The following is a 14,574-nucleotide window of genomic DNA, read 5'->3' on the forward strand; positions in this document are numbered from 1 at the left end:
TTCTAATGATTCAGTGGACCTTAGCATTCATCAGTCCTCAACCACTAAACAAAACTCTTGATTTGCAGAACATTAACATGCCTTTTATGTGGATTAAATTATCTGGTATGAGGCTTAATGAAATATCGGAGACCAACAAGGCCACACAGTGGGTGACATGCATTTCTCCATGAATGAATAAATGTATTACCACTGGGAAGCTAATGTTTTCCTCTGCTATACATATTAGCCTGACTCATTGCCTAAATGCCATCATTTCTATGTCCAGCTGAGGAGCAGCTTTCTTCCTGCCACCAGAGTCATAAGTTTTCCAGTACTACCATCTTATTTATAGAGGGCTTGGAAAAAGAGGCATAATGTTCCATATGAGCTTTAAGTGATTTTTCATCTATAATGACTTATCTGTAGAGAGAACACCACTGCAGTCTCTAAAAAGTTTAATAAAATCAAAGATTAATAAAATCCAGTAGCAAATCGAGATTTGGTGGAAGATGGAGAGGCTTATCAGCCTATGTGTAATTTCCACTTTTTACAGAGCAGATGAATGAATCATGAACAGGTCTGCTCATTAAGCACTACATTATCAATCGACTTTACACATCACAGTCGACTGATAATGTAAACACAGAGAAATCTGAATATAAATCAGCAATTTTGAATCATACATTTATAAAGCATAAGTTTACCCACATGGAAATGTAATATGAGACACACATGCCCATATATCAATAATGTTTTTTCCACATATGTTACATGTAAAGGGTTATGCTATATAATATTATTATAACATACGCACTGTCCATTTTATCAGCTCCTCTTACCATATAGAAGCACTTTGTAGTTCTACAATTACTGACTGTAGTCCATCTGTTTCATTCAGAGCACTGCAGTGACACTGACATGGTGGTGGTGTGTTAGTGTGTGTTGTGCTGGTATGAGTGGATCACAGCAGCACTGCTGGAGTTTTTAAACACCTCACTGTCACTGCTGGACTGAGAATAGTCCATCAACCACAAACATCCAGCCAACAGCGCCCCATGGGCAGCGTCCTGTGACCACTGATGAAGGTCTAGAAGATGACCAACTCAAACAGCAGCAATAGATGAGCGATCGTCTCTGACTTTATATCTACAAGGTGATCTACTAGGTAAGAGTGTCTAATAGAGTGGACAGTGAGTGGACACGGTATTTTAAAACTCCAGCAGCGCTGCAGTGTCTTATCCACTGATACCAGCACAACACACACTAACACACCACCACCATGTGAGTGTCACTGCAGTGCTGAGAATGATCCAACACCTAAATAATACCTACTCTGTGGGGGTCCTGACCATTGAAGAACGGGGAGAAAGGGGGCTAACAAAGCATGCAGAGAAACAGATGGACCACAGTCAGTAATCGTAGAACTACAAAGTGCTTCTATGTGGTAAGTGGAGCTGATGAAATGGACAGTGAGTGTAGAAACAAGGAGGTGGTTTTAATGTTATGGCTGATCGGTGTATGTTCATGTATTACATTTGCGTATGGGTATGGATGAACATTGCTGGTTTATATTCCAATTTCTCTGTTGCAGCAGTACTGTCCTATAAGGGGTGAGAAAGTGTTTATTTACAGAAGTCATTCAGGCACATAGATGACTTTATGATTTATCTGAAGTACCTTTATCACTCCTGCTAAAGCAAACATTGAAATCCTTTACCTAATGCAGTCCTTTTATATTAGCCACTAGATGAAAAAGGGGGAAGAAAAAATGATCCACTTTAATCACACAACAGCACAGTGGGGATTTTATTTTGGTTCATTTCCAAACGCAGTGCATCCCACCCAGATCCCAAGGAAAGTGTACAAAACATTTATACATTTTACTGTTTTCCTCTGGTTTAAAATTGGAAAAAAGAGTGATTCTTGATATTTCTCGTTTAAAACATTCATAATGCTTTATATTATCCAGTGTTCACTGCAGCACATCTCTGCAACCATAAGGCACAAAGGTTCATTTCATATGGACTGCTAATTAATTAAAAATAGTATTCACAGATTAGCTAACCATGCAATTCTGAAATTGCTGAGTCTTAGTAAATGTATCTAGGTAATCTGAAACTAACAGTTATTGCATATTATTTTGTCATTTACTTTTTCTTCACCTATATTACAGATTTAAAAACACTGCTGGACAATGGTGAGAGTGGACTATTGTTAAACTCTCAATTAATGTGCTGTCTGTTCCCTAGCCACAGCCATGTTCCAAATTGTGTGTAAAATGTGCCACCATGAGTGCTAGGGGCATAACTAAGCATACACCGCTGTGCTCTGTGGCCAGTGCTAATGACATGTGGGTAACTAAATATTTTAAATTAATAAATACTAAATACTTCACTACAAAAGCACGCATGCTTTAATCTGGAGTCTCCACTTCTAGCCATGCCTAGGTATTTTTTTAGGAAATTAATGCAGAGCACAAGGCCAACAACCTCTCAGCTTGATGTCATGCCCCTTTAGAGAGACTCTTGATATTTTAGGCCCTCCTATTCTGAGTATTATTAATGCCTGCCTAAGCAGTGATACAGTGACATGCAGCAGTTACACCTCTGCTAAAAAGCATAACCCAAATGCTACAACGTTCGCAACTTCTCCTCATCTGCTGATATGATTTGTGTTGTTCCACAAGGCTCCATACTAGGACCTGTGCTCTTTTCTCTGTACATGCTCCCATTAGAGAATTTTTTTTGAAGCACAGTGTCCGCCTTCAGTGTTATGCTGATGATATACAGGTCTACCTCCTTGTTAGACCCAATGGTAATGGTTCTTTAATGTCTCTCAGTAACATTAAGCTGGATTGGTGACAGTTTTCGGTCAGAGATCATTCTATTCAGTGCTTCTTATCTCTGATAATATTAGTATCTCAGATATTTTTAGTAACTTGTCAAATGTAATGTGTCAAATCTTCAGTAAGAAGTGTTGATGTCTTTGACTCAGACCTCAGATTTGATTGACAAGTCAACTTTGTGTTAAGAAGCAGTTTCTCTAGCTTAAGCCATTTCTTGTGTTTTCTGACCTGGATAAAGCTATTCACGCATTTATTTATTTCAGAATTGACTACTGTTACATTTTACTCAATGGGATTAACCACTCTTTATTGCAGTGTTAACAGGTGGTCCAAAATGCTGCGGCTAGGTTAGTTACCGATACCAAGACGAGACCATATCATACCTTGCTTTTCTTTTTGGCCTACCAAATTCTCCCAAACAGTTTTGTTTTTTTATTATTATTATTATTTTCTTTATGCATTTTCTCCCCTTTTTCTCCCTTTTTAGCTCGTCCAATTGCCCGATTGCATCATGCTTCCTCTCTGCTAATGCCGATCCCTGCTCTGATTGAGGAGAACAAAGCTAACCCACGCCCCCTTCGACACGTGGGCAGCATGTCGTATGCATCTTATCACCTACACTTTGACGAGTGTAGTGCAGCTCAGCACTGTGTACGGAGAGACACACCCTGAGAGCACTCTTTTCTCATCTCTGTGCAGGCGCCATCAATCAGCCAGCAGAGGTCGTAATTGCACCAGTCATGAGAGAGAGAGACTCCATCCGGCTTAGTCCCGCCCATCTGAACAACAGGCCAATCATTGTTCATGTGGCCGCTCAGCCTTAGCCGGCAGGCAGGGTACGAATACGATGTATTCGAGATCCCAGCTCTGGTTGCAGCGTGTGTTTTTACCACTGCGCCACCTGAGCGGCCCAGTTTAAATAGCTTTTATTTGTTTTTAAATCACTGAATGGCTTAGACCCCTCTAATATTAGCAATTTGCTCCACAAAGCGATCTCTGAGGTCATCCTTACAGAATTTATAATGCATTTACAGTTTATGTTCCATGATTGTGAAACTTCTTCCACCCACTATTTGCCAAGCGCCTTCAACCTTACCTTATTTTAGCATGATTGTGTTCCAGTGCACAAAGCAAAGTTCATGAAGACTTGAGTTTGGTGTGGAGGACGATTCTTTTAACACCTTTGGAATTAAATGAGTGACCCCCCGTGTCCATGTGGGTTTCCTCCAGATGCTCCAGTTTCCTCCCACAGTCCAAAGACATGCAGGTGAAGTGAATTGGAGACACCAAATTGTCCATTACTGTGTTTGATATAACCTTGTGAACTGATGAACCTTGTGTAATGAGTAAGTACCGTTTCTGTCATGAATGTAACCAAAGTGTAAAACATGACGTTAAAATCCTAGTAAACAAACAAACGAGTGACCTTACAAATGCTCTAAAAAGGCACAAGTTCTGACAAGTATGCCAGTATTCAGTGCATGCTACACAGGTTTATACATGTTGCTGTTCAGTAGGCACTATATGAATCAATTGCTTGCAGTTTTTACTTTGTAATCATAATGTCCTGAGCAGTGTGATCAGTCACTGACGAAGGCTATTACAACCTGAAATGTACCTACTATGTAGGCTGTTCTTTGAAAATTGTAGATTAAATGCTAAAATGTGGCCAGAATAAAAATTATTCAAGCAAAAAAGAGTAACTAAAGGATGAAAGATTGGCTGATGAGACACTGAAGGCAGATTGGCAGTATAAAAAGTGCATGAATAAGTCTGCTGTGACACAGCTCTGCTTCATGTTAAAGCCGGTACAGTAAGTTAAAGATACCGTCAAGCCAGAAAGTCTGCACACCCGTTTCACCTTCTCCACATTACATTACATTACAGACTCATTCTATAATAGATTGAGTTCTTTTTTTGTCACAGAATTCTACACAAAATAGATACAGTGGCCAGACAGAATCCACTCTTTAGTAAAAAGCACATGACAGCCTGCTTGGAGTTTGCCAGAAGGCACCTAGAGGACTCTTAAACCATGAGAAACAAGATTCTCTGGTCTGATGAAACCAAAATTGAGCTTTTTGACCTGAATACCAAGCGTCACATCTGGAGGAAACCAGGCACCGCTCATCGTCCCTACAGTGAAGCATGGCGGTGGCAGCATCATGATGGTGGGGATGTTTTTTAGCAGTGGGACCGGGGCAGCTAAGTACACAGAGATCCTTTTTTTCATAGTAAATGCACTCTTTTATGAACGCTGTACTTTTAAGTTTGTTTTTCCAGCTCTGTTACTAACTAGAATTCCAAATAAGCCTTGGATAGTAAACACTAAATGACTTGACTGATGATTTTAAACATCTTGGACAGTATTGTAGCCCTAATGACTGATCGGCATTCTGATTTCTAAGTAGTGCACACTACTTATTGGGGGAAGCTTAACCCAACATTAGGCATCAACTAAAAACTCTGACTTAACTAGGCATAAGGGCACAGAGATTTCAAACAACCTTCGTCCTAATTCACTGGTTTATGCCACCTTAAAAAATGCAAATAAGCAAAAATCCATATATAGTTTCTTCATAAAGATTTAATTGACTTGGGTGCATGCTGTGACTGCATGTAGTATTTAGAGGAAGACAAAGCCATTAGCCTGTGGTAGAACTAATTTAGTGTATTGCTTAGAAAGGGTAACACTGCCAAGGGAGATTAGGTGATGACATCTGATATATGAGAACCCCATGCTAACCCAAGAAAGGCTCTGACTTAGTTTTATAGAGGAGTGAATTAGAGACCGCTTTCCCTCCCAGGGAAAAGACTCAAAAGAATCACAGAGACAAAATGAAGCACTGAGAGACACTTTACACCTCACCACACAAGCTTCCCTGAGCAGTCTCAATATACTGTAGTGTCAATATAAACTGTGCCTGCAGGATTTTAAACTCCACTGCTCCTGAAAAAGCGCACACAGTATAAAAGTCACGATTCCGCCCAAAGGTTAAAAAATTGACATTTTAAAAGTTTAAGAAGTTATCCATCATAGGCGTACAGCTAGACCTTTTCTGTGCCTATCAAACCAAAACCCTTAGGTAATAGATTCATTCCTTTCAAACCTTGTCATGTTCATGTTCAATCAGCGAGCAAACAGCTTTCCTAAAGATCATCCGGGCAGAACAGCATTAGCATGGTGCGGAGTAGTTGCTCCAACTAAAGTCACTGCTCTCATGGTAAAAAGTAACAGAATCAACAGTTATTAAAGAGCTATGTTCAGAGAGCAACACTAATAAAAAAGCAAAAGTGTGTTCATGTAGCCCACAAAATAAATACATAAAAATAATTAATACACTACAAAAGATTGTGAAGAATTCAGAATCAGAAATTTTCATGCTTGGTGTACATTGTTGCACCCTATGTCTAGTTCACACTACACGATTTTTACCTTGATTTTCGCTTGCTGACTGGTCACCGCTGACTTGGAAGCAACTCGGCATTCGCTCGGGGCTCGAAAATCGGCTCTCGATCGCTACGTATGAACTGTTCAATGACTCGATCCTAGCAGCTCACCGAGCGCTCGCAGAATCAAGAAAAATATCTAGCATGTTAAATATATGGACCTGTCTGCAACTCAAAATCATGTAGTGTGAAAGGTGTTGCGATCAGGCTGTAATTGTTATGAACGCAAAATACGGAAGGGAAACCAAGGGGGAGGAGTTGTAAAGATGTGGAACAGGGGCATAATATAGTTTCTATTAGAATACATCGGCACACACACAAGCTTTACAGTATTTGTGACTTCCATGCCAAACCATAAGACCAACGTTGCATTGCGTCCAATTGCCCGATTGTGTCATGCTTCCTCTTCACTAATCCGATCCCCGCCCTGATTGAGGAGAACAAAAATAACCCACGCCCGCTCTGACACGTAGGCAGCAGCCGTATGCAGTGTATGCACCTACACTTTGCCTAATGCAATGCGGATCAGCACTGTGTACAGAGAGACACACCCTGACGGCACTCATTTTCCCGTCTCTGTGCAAGCGCCATCAATCAGCCAGCAGAGGTCGTAATTGCATTAGTTATGTGAGAGTCCCGATTCGGCTTTTAATATCCCACCCCTGTATGAACAACAGGCCAATCGATGTTCATGTGGCTGCTCAGCCCAGCCGGATGGCGGAGCTGAGATTCGAAACGATGTGTTCGAAATCCCAGCTCTGGTTCCAGCGTGTGTTTTTACCACTGCGCCACCTGAGCGGCATATTTGACTTCTAACTCTCTCTGCAGAACAGACAATCCCTGCTGGACATGTAGCCAAACCCGCTCCCTTCTACTTGCTTTTACGCTACACATCAGCGCTCAAACAACAACATGATATCACTAAACCCCTTGTCACTTCTCGTGTGTGTTTTCGTGACGCAGTTTGGGAGACCAGATAGACTCGTTTGAGATTCCTCATGGTGATAGATTGTGTAGTGTGTGACACCCTATCACTGGTCAGTTGTGTAGTGTGAAAATTACAACTTAAAAGACTCCTGATTTCAAGAGATCCAGTTGTGTAGTGTGAACTGTACAGCGATCTGACAGCTCCAAAAGTCGTGTAGTGTGAACTTGGTATAAAGTAAACAGTGGAATTCTAAACGTTTTCAGTAGCGTTTTGTTAGTTTGCATGAGTGTACAAACTGCCTGTAGACATAATAGCTTGTTTGGGCAGACGTGTAGGATTGAGTTCTCCTGGGGTATGATGGACGGAGTAGAACAGCTGCAGTCTTTGAAGGGGGTGAATGGGGTGTTTCACTGACTCATGTCTTTGCTGGAGGGTAAAACCTGAGAATGCTTGATGGGTTTTGAAACGGGTCCCACCAGTAACATTTAATGAAACCAGTGTTGGCAGGTGCTTAAACAGAGAACATGATGGCAGCAGAATTGCTTATTAAACAATGAATAGACAATTCATCCTCATTTAAGGTTCTAGCATATTTTGTTGCTTTTTAGAAGCCTGTCTGAAATGTATTGTCATCTGATGTGTCAGGTAATCTTTAGATCAATCTTTCTTTCAGACTCTGACTAATAGAGATAACCTACAACATGATCAACAGCAATAAAAATGCAAATTGCAAAGTTTTCAACACAAAACTTGTCAAAATGTAATGACTGCTTGCCTTTTTTGTGATTAGCATTTTACGTAAACTGAATTACCAAAGGTTTCAGCTTTGCAACATATGACAGGTGCATTTTAAGTGTTGTTTGTTTGTTCTCTCTCTCTCTCTCTCTCTCTCTCTCACTCTCTCTCTCTGCCATATTTTACAACAAAGCTTTTTTGTCATTAAGAATAAAATGCTGGTGCCGCTCAGGTGGCACAGCGGTAAAACATGCTAGCACACCAGAGCTGGGATTTCGAACACATCATTTCGGATCTGGCTGGACTGGGCGGCATGAACAACAACTGGCTGTTGTTCACACAGGGTGGGAAAGCCAGACCAGGGTTCCTTCTAACTGGTGCAGCTATGACCTCTGCTGGCTGGTTGATGGCGCCTGCACAGAGTCGAGGAATAATGCGTTGATCAGGGTGTGGCTCTCCATACACAAAGCAAAGCAGGTGAAAAAAGATGCAGTCGGTACTGCACATGTGTTGGAGGGAGCGTGTGTCAGTTGCGGCGCTCCTCAGTCAGCAGTGAAGGGTAGTATCGGTAGTGGGGAAGTGTAATGCAATCAGGGTAATTGGATACAACTAGATTAGGGAGAAAATTGGGAGAAATTTTGCAAAAAATAATAATAAAATGCTAATAAAAAAAGTAAATGTGAGTTGCCAAAAGTGAGCTTCAAAACCTGACTGTGTTGTACTTTTAAAAAATACTGTACTGAGTGCGAAAATCTGACTACTGTGCTCCAAACCTTTCTGTACAAAATCTGATTGGGCTGAGCTTCATTATATGACTGTACTAGATTTAGAATCTAACTGTACTCATCTAAGAGAATAAACAGTCTAATGTCTAACAAGTAAATGCATAAGAAATGTTTTCATTCAACACTTGTATAAAACAAAGCAACAAAGCTGAATCAAGCAACATACTGACATTCTCCCTATTCCTTTCTATTGTATAAGGATGATGCATAATCAACTACATTTAACATAAAGTACAGTATGAAATCGGATTAGTAACACATCTACCAGTCCATAATAGCAGCTCTACATAGACATCATAAAATTATATATTTAAATAAGTAAATAAATAAAATAAAATAAACAGCTTGAACATATTTAATGATTCAGTGAAAATAGATGTGAGATGACATGTAGTCATTTACAGTATCAGCATTTAGCAGATGCCTTTATTCAAAGGTTCGATCCCCAGGTGGAGCAGTCCGGATCCTTTCTGTGTGGAGTTTGCATGTTCTCCCCGTGTCTGCGTGAGTTTCCTCGGGGAGCTCTGGTTTCCTCCCACAGTCCCAAAGACATTCAAGTGAGGTCAGTTGGAAATACAAAATTGTCCATGACGGTGTTTGATATTAAACTTGTGAACTGAAAGTTCAGTTATAGCTCAGTGGTTAAGGTACTGTACTGGTAAACAGAAGGTTGCTGGTTCAAGCCCCGCCACCACCAAGTTGCCACTGTTGCGTCCCTGAGCAAGGCCCTTAACCCTCAATTGCTCATCGTGTTCAGCTCATTGTGTAAGTCGCTTTGGATAAAAGCGTTTGCTAAATGCTGAAAGTGTAAATGTAAACTTATGAATCTTGTGTAACCAGTAACTACCGTTTCTGTGATGAATGTAACCAGTGTGTAAAACATGATGTTCAAATCACAATAAATAAATAAATAAATTATCCAAAGCGACTTACAGTGTTGTGACTGTTTATGGTCTGAGCAATTGAGGGTTAAGGGGCTTGTTCAAGGGCCCAACAGCAGCAACCTGCCAGTAGTGGGTCTTGAATCAGCAACCTTCTGATTACTAGTCTTGAATCAGCAACGTTCTGATTACTAGTCCAGTACCTTAACTAGGCTAGAACTGTCTTTTATTAAAGAAAAATTTAAGCAAAGAAATAATAGAAATAGTGCTTTATTCTTCATTAACAAAGAAAAATGATAATAATAAAAAGTCTTACGTAAAGATACTTATTGATTATATTGTGCACAGATTTGTAACACACGTTGTGTAGAGGCAAAACTTTAGTCTAGAAAGATTTTACTCCACATTAAAGGAGCAAATACTGGTTATAACATTTCAGTAGTGTTGCAAGTTAGTAAGAACATGTCCATACCATGACTACTCAAATCTCTCTCTTAATTATGACAAATGCCATTCTTGGAGTGGTTCTTCTATTCCCCCTTTACCCCTGCGTAACTTATAATCTTTACTCCACACACTATCTCGTCTTTACTCTACTCTGTGCCTGCAGGCAAAGGGCATGCAAAATGATTTCATTTAGAAGAGGCAAAGAAAAACAATCTTATTTCCCAAACGAGCCATCTGCCAGGACAGCTCATAATGTTTATATTCACATCCACTCAGTTCAGATCTTTTATCTGCTCTCTGTGGCTTCCATCATCACGGATAGATCACATGTGTGATCTGGAGATGGGGTAGGTGGTTGGAAATTTCTGACACACCCAATGTCGTTGCTGCCACTGTGTTTTCTGTGTGATTGATTCCATTTCTTTCTCCAACATCCACTCACCGCGCCTTTGCCTTTCACATTTCTGCTCAGCCATCATTTGCTATTTATACGGTATTTCTCGGTTGAGGGAAATGAATTTAAGTGAAACAGATCGCACACCGCATTAAAGGTGTTGGCATCAGAGATTCTGCTCAGCTCATATCTTTTCTGCCGCACAGGAAATGGAAATACAAAAAGAACAATTGAATGGAACAATGAACAGGAGGGCTTTTTGTGAGCTGGCATCTCAAAGATGCCAGGCTACGGTGAATTATTTTGAAGACAGCTTTGCGGTTGTCGAGCGGCTTGGGGCTTTAAGCAATGTTTAAAGAAGTTTTGATGAAAAAGTGAAAATGTTTGAGTGTAGCAGAATTTAAAATAAAAGCTCTTAATGAGTGGACCTAGGGGCTGCTATTTTAATGTGTTATAAAATCGTTAATGTCTGACCATCATTTCTTTTATTACGTCATATGGCTGGTGGCAAGGGAAAGTGAAAAAGCACAGTGCCATTGTGCTTAGAACAATACAGCATTTAAATTGTCATCCCACTGGATTACTTAAGGGGTGATTAATGGTGAAATTATGGTGATACTGTGAGAAAAGCAGAACAGCTGGAGCCAAAGGCTTAGCTGTGATTCATAGAAAGCAAAAGAACACTGATAAAAAAGACAACAATTAAATCACACACCAGATCTTGATGAATGAAATATTCAAAAAAATTTTCATCACATCATTTACTGTTATAAATTATAATCAGAATCAGGCTTTATTGGCCAAGTATGCTCACACATACAAGGAATTTGACTTCGGTTACACGAATGCTCATAGTTACACACAACTCACTCTCTGTCTCACACACATTCACACATTTATACCTGTAAACATTCACATGTGCAATTCACATTATTGGTTAAAAGGTGCAGTGTTTCTTGTGCAATATAGAAAATACAGAAACATTTTATATATATATATACAGTGTATCACAAAAGTGAGTACATCCCTCACATTTCTGCAGATATTTAAGTATATCTTTTCATGGGACAACACTGACAAAATGACACTTTGACACAATGAAAAGTAGTCTATGTGCAGCTTATATAACAGTGTAAATTTATTCTTCCCTCAAAATAACTCAATATACAGCCATTAATGTCTAAACCACCGGCAACAAAAGTGAGTACACCCCTTAGTGAAAGTTCCTGAAGTGTCAATATTTTGTGTGGCCACCATTATTTCCCAGAACTGCCTTAACTCTCCTGGGCATGGAGTTTACCAGAGCTTCACAGGTTGCCACTGGAATGCTTTTCCACTCCTCCATGACGACATCACGGAGCTGGCGGATATTCGAGACTTTGCGCTCCTCCACCTTCCGCTTGAGGATGCCCCAAAGATGTTCTATTGGGTTTAGGTCTGGAGACATGCTTGGCCAGTCCATCACCTTTACCCTCAGCCTCTTCAATAAAGCAGTGGTCGTCTTAGAGGTGTGTTTGGGGTCATTATCATGCTGGAACACTGCCCTGCGACCCAGTTTCCAGAGGGAGGGGATCATGCTCTGCTTCAGTATTTCACAGTACATATTGGAGTTCATGTGTCCCTCAATGAAATGTAACTCCCCAACACCTGCTGCACTCATGCAGCCCCAGACCATGGCATTCCCACCACCATGCTTGACTGTAGGCATGACACACTTATCTTTGTACTCCTCACCTGATTGCCGCCACACATGCTTGAGACCATCTGAATTAAACAAATTAATCTTGGTCTCATCAGACCATAGGACATGGTTCCAGTAATCCATGTCCTTTGTTGACATGTCTTCAGCAAACTGTTTGCGGGCTTTCTTGTGTAGAGACTTCAGAAGAGGCTTCCTTCTGGGGTGACAGCCATGCAGACCAATTTGATGTAGTGTGCGGCGTATGGTCTGAGCACTGACAGGCTGACACCCCACCTTTTCAATCTCTGCAGCAATGCTGACAGCACTCCTGCGCCAATCTTTCAAAGACAGCAGTTGGATGTGACGCTGAGCACGTGCACTCAGCTTCTTTGGACGACCAACGCGAGGTCTGTTCTGAGTGGACCCTGCTCTTTTAAAACGCTGGATGATCTTGGCCACTGTGCTGCAGCTCAGTTTCAGGGTGTTGGCAATCTTCTTGTAGCCTTGGCCATCTTCATGTAGCGCAACAATTCGTCTTTTAAGATCCTCAGAGAGTTCTTTGCCATGAGGTGCCATGTTGGAACTTTCAGTGACCAGTATGAGAGAGTGTGAGAGCTGTACTACTAAATTGAACACACCTGCTCCCTATGCACACCTGAGACCTAGTAACACTAACAAATCACATGACATTTTGGAGGGAAAATGACAAGCAGGGCTCAATTTGGACATTTAGGGGTGTAGTCTCTTAGGGGTGTACTCACTTTTGTTGCCGGTGGTTTAGACATTAATGGCTGTATATTGAGTTATTTTGAGGGAAGAATAAATTTACACTGTTATATAAGCTGCACACAGACTACTTTTCATTGTGTCAAAGTGTCATTTTGTCAATGTTGTCCCATGAAAAGATATACTTAAATATCTGCAGAAATGTGAGGGGTGTACTCACTTTTGTGATACACTGTATATATATATATACAGTATATATTTATATATTTATATACTGTATATATATATATACAGTGTATCACAAAAGTGAGTACACCCCTCACATTTCTGCAGATATTTAAGTATATCTTTTCATGGGACAACGCTGACAAAATGACACTTTGACACAATGAAAAGTAGTCTGTGTGCAGCTTATATAACAGTGTAAATTTATTCTTCCCTCAAAATAACTCAATATACAGCCATTAATGTCTAAACCACTGGCAACAAAAGTGAGTACACCCCTTAGTGAAAGTTCCTGAAGTGTCAATATTTTGTGTGGCCACCATTATTTCCCAGAACTGCCTTAACTCTCCTGGGCATGGAGTTTACCAGAGCTTCACAGGTTGCCACTGGAATGCTTTTCCACTCCTCCATGACGACATTATGGAGCTGGCGGATATTCGAGACTTTGCGCTCCTCCACCTTCCGCTTGAGGATGCCCCAAAGATGTTCTATTGGGTTTAGGTCTGGAGACATGCTTGGCCAGTCCATCGCCTTTACCCTCAGCCTCTTCAATAAAGCAGTGGTCGTCTTAGAGGTGTGTTTGGGGTCATTATCATGCTTGAACACTGCCCTGCGACCCAGTTTCCGGAGGGAGGGGATCATGCTCTGCTTCAGTATTTCACAGTACATATTGGAGTTCATGTGTCCCTCAATGAAATGTAACTCCCCAACACCTGCTGCACTCATGCAGCCCCAGACCATGGCATTCCCACCACCATGCTTGACTGTAGGCATGACACACTTATCTTTGTACTCCTCACCTGATTGCCGCCACACATGCTTGAGACCATCTGAACCAAACAAATTAATCTTGGTCTCATCAGACCATAGGACATGGATCCAGTTATCCATGTCCTTTGTTGACATGTCTTCAGCAAACTGTTTGCGGGCTTTCTTGTGTAGAGACTTCAGAAGAGGCTTCCTTCTGGGGTGACAGCCATGCAGACCAATTTGATGTAGTGTGCGGCGTATGGTCTGAGCACTGACAGGCTGACCCCCCACCTTTTCAATCTCTGCAGCAATGCTGACAGCACTCCTGTGCCTATCTTTCAAAGACAGCAGTTGGATGTGACGCTGAGCACGTGCACTCAGCTTCTTTGGACGACCAACGCGAGGTCTGTTCTGAGTGGACCCTGCTCTTTTAAAACGCTGGATGATCTTGGCCACTGTGCTGCAGCTCAGTTTCAGGGTGTTGGCAATCTTCTTGTAGCCTTGGCCATCTTCATGTAGCGCAACAATTTCGTCTTTTAAGATCCTCAGAGAGTTCTTTGCCATGAGGTGCCATGAACTTTCAGTGACCAGTATGAGAGAGTGTGAGAGCTGTACTACTAAATTGAACACACCTGCTCCCTATGCACACCTGAGACCTAGTAACACTAACAAATCACATGACATTTTGGAGGGAAAATGACAAGCAGTGCTCAATTTGGACATTTAGGGGTGTAGTCTCTTAGGG

The sequence above is a fragment of the Trichomycterus rosablanca genome, chromosome 2 (assembly GCF_030014385.1).
Source record: "Trichomycterus rosablanca isolate fTriRos1 chromosome 2, fTriRos1.hap1, whole genome shotgun sequence".
In the NCBI taxonomy this organism is placed as follows: Eukaryota; Metazoa; Chordata; class Actinopteri; order Siluriformes; family Trichomycteridae; genus Trichomycterus; species Trichomycterus rosablanca.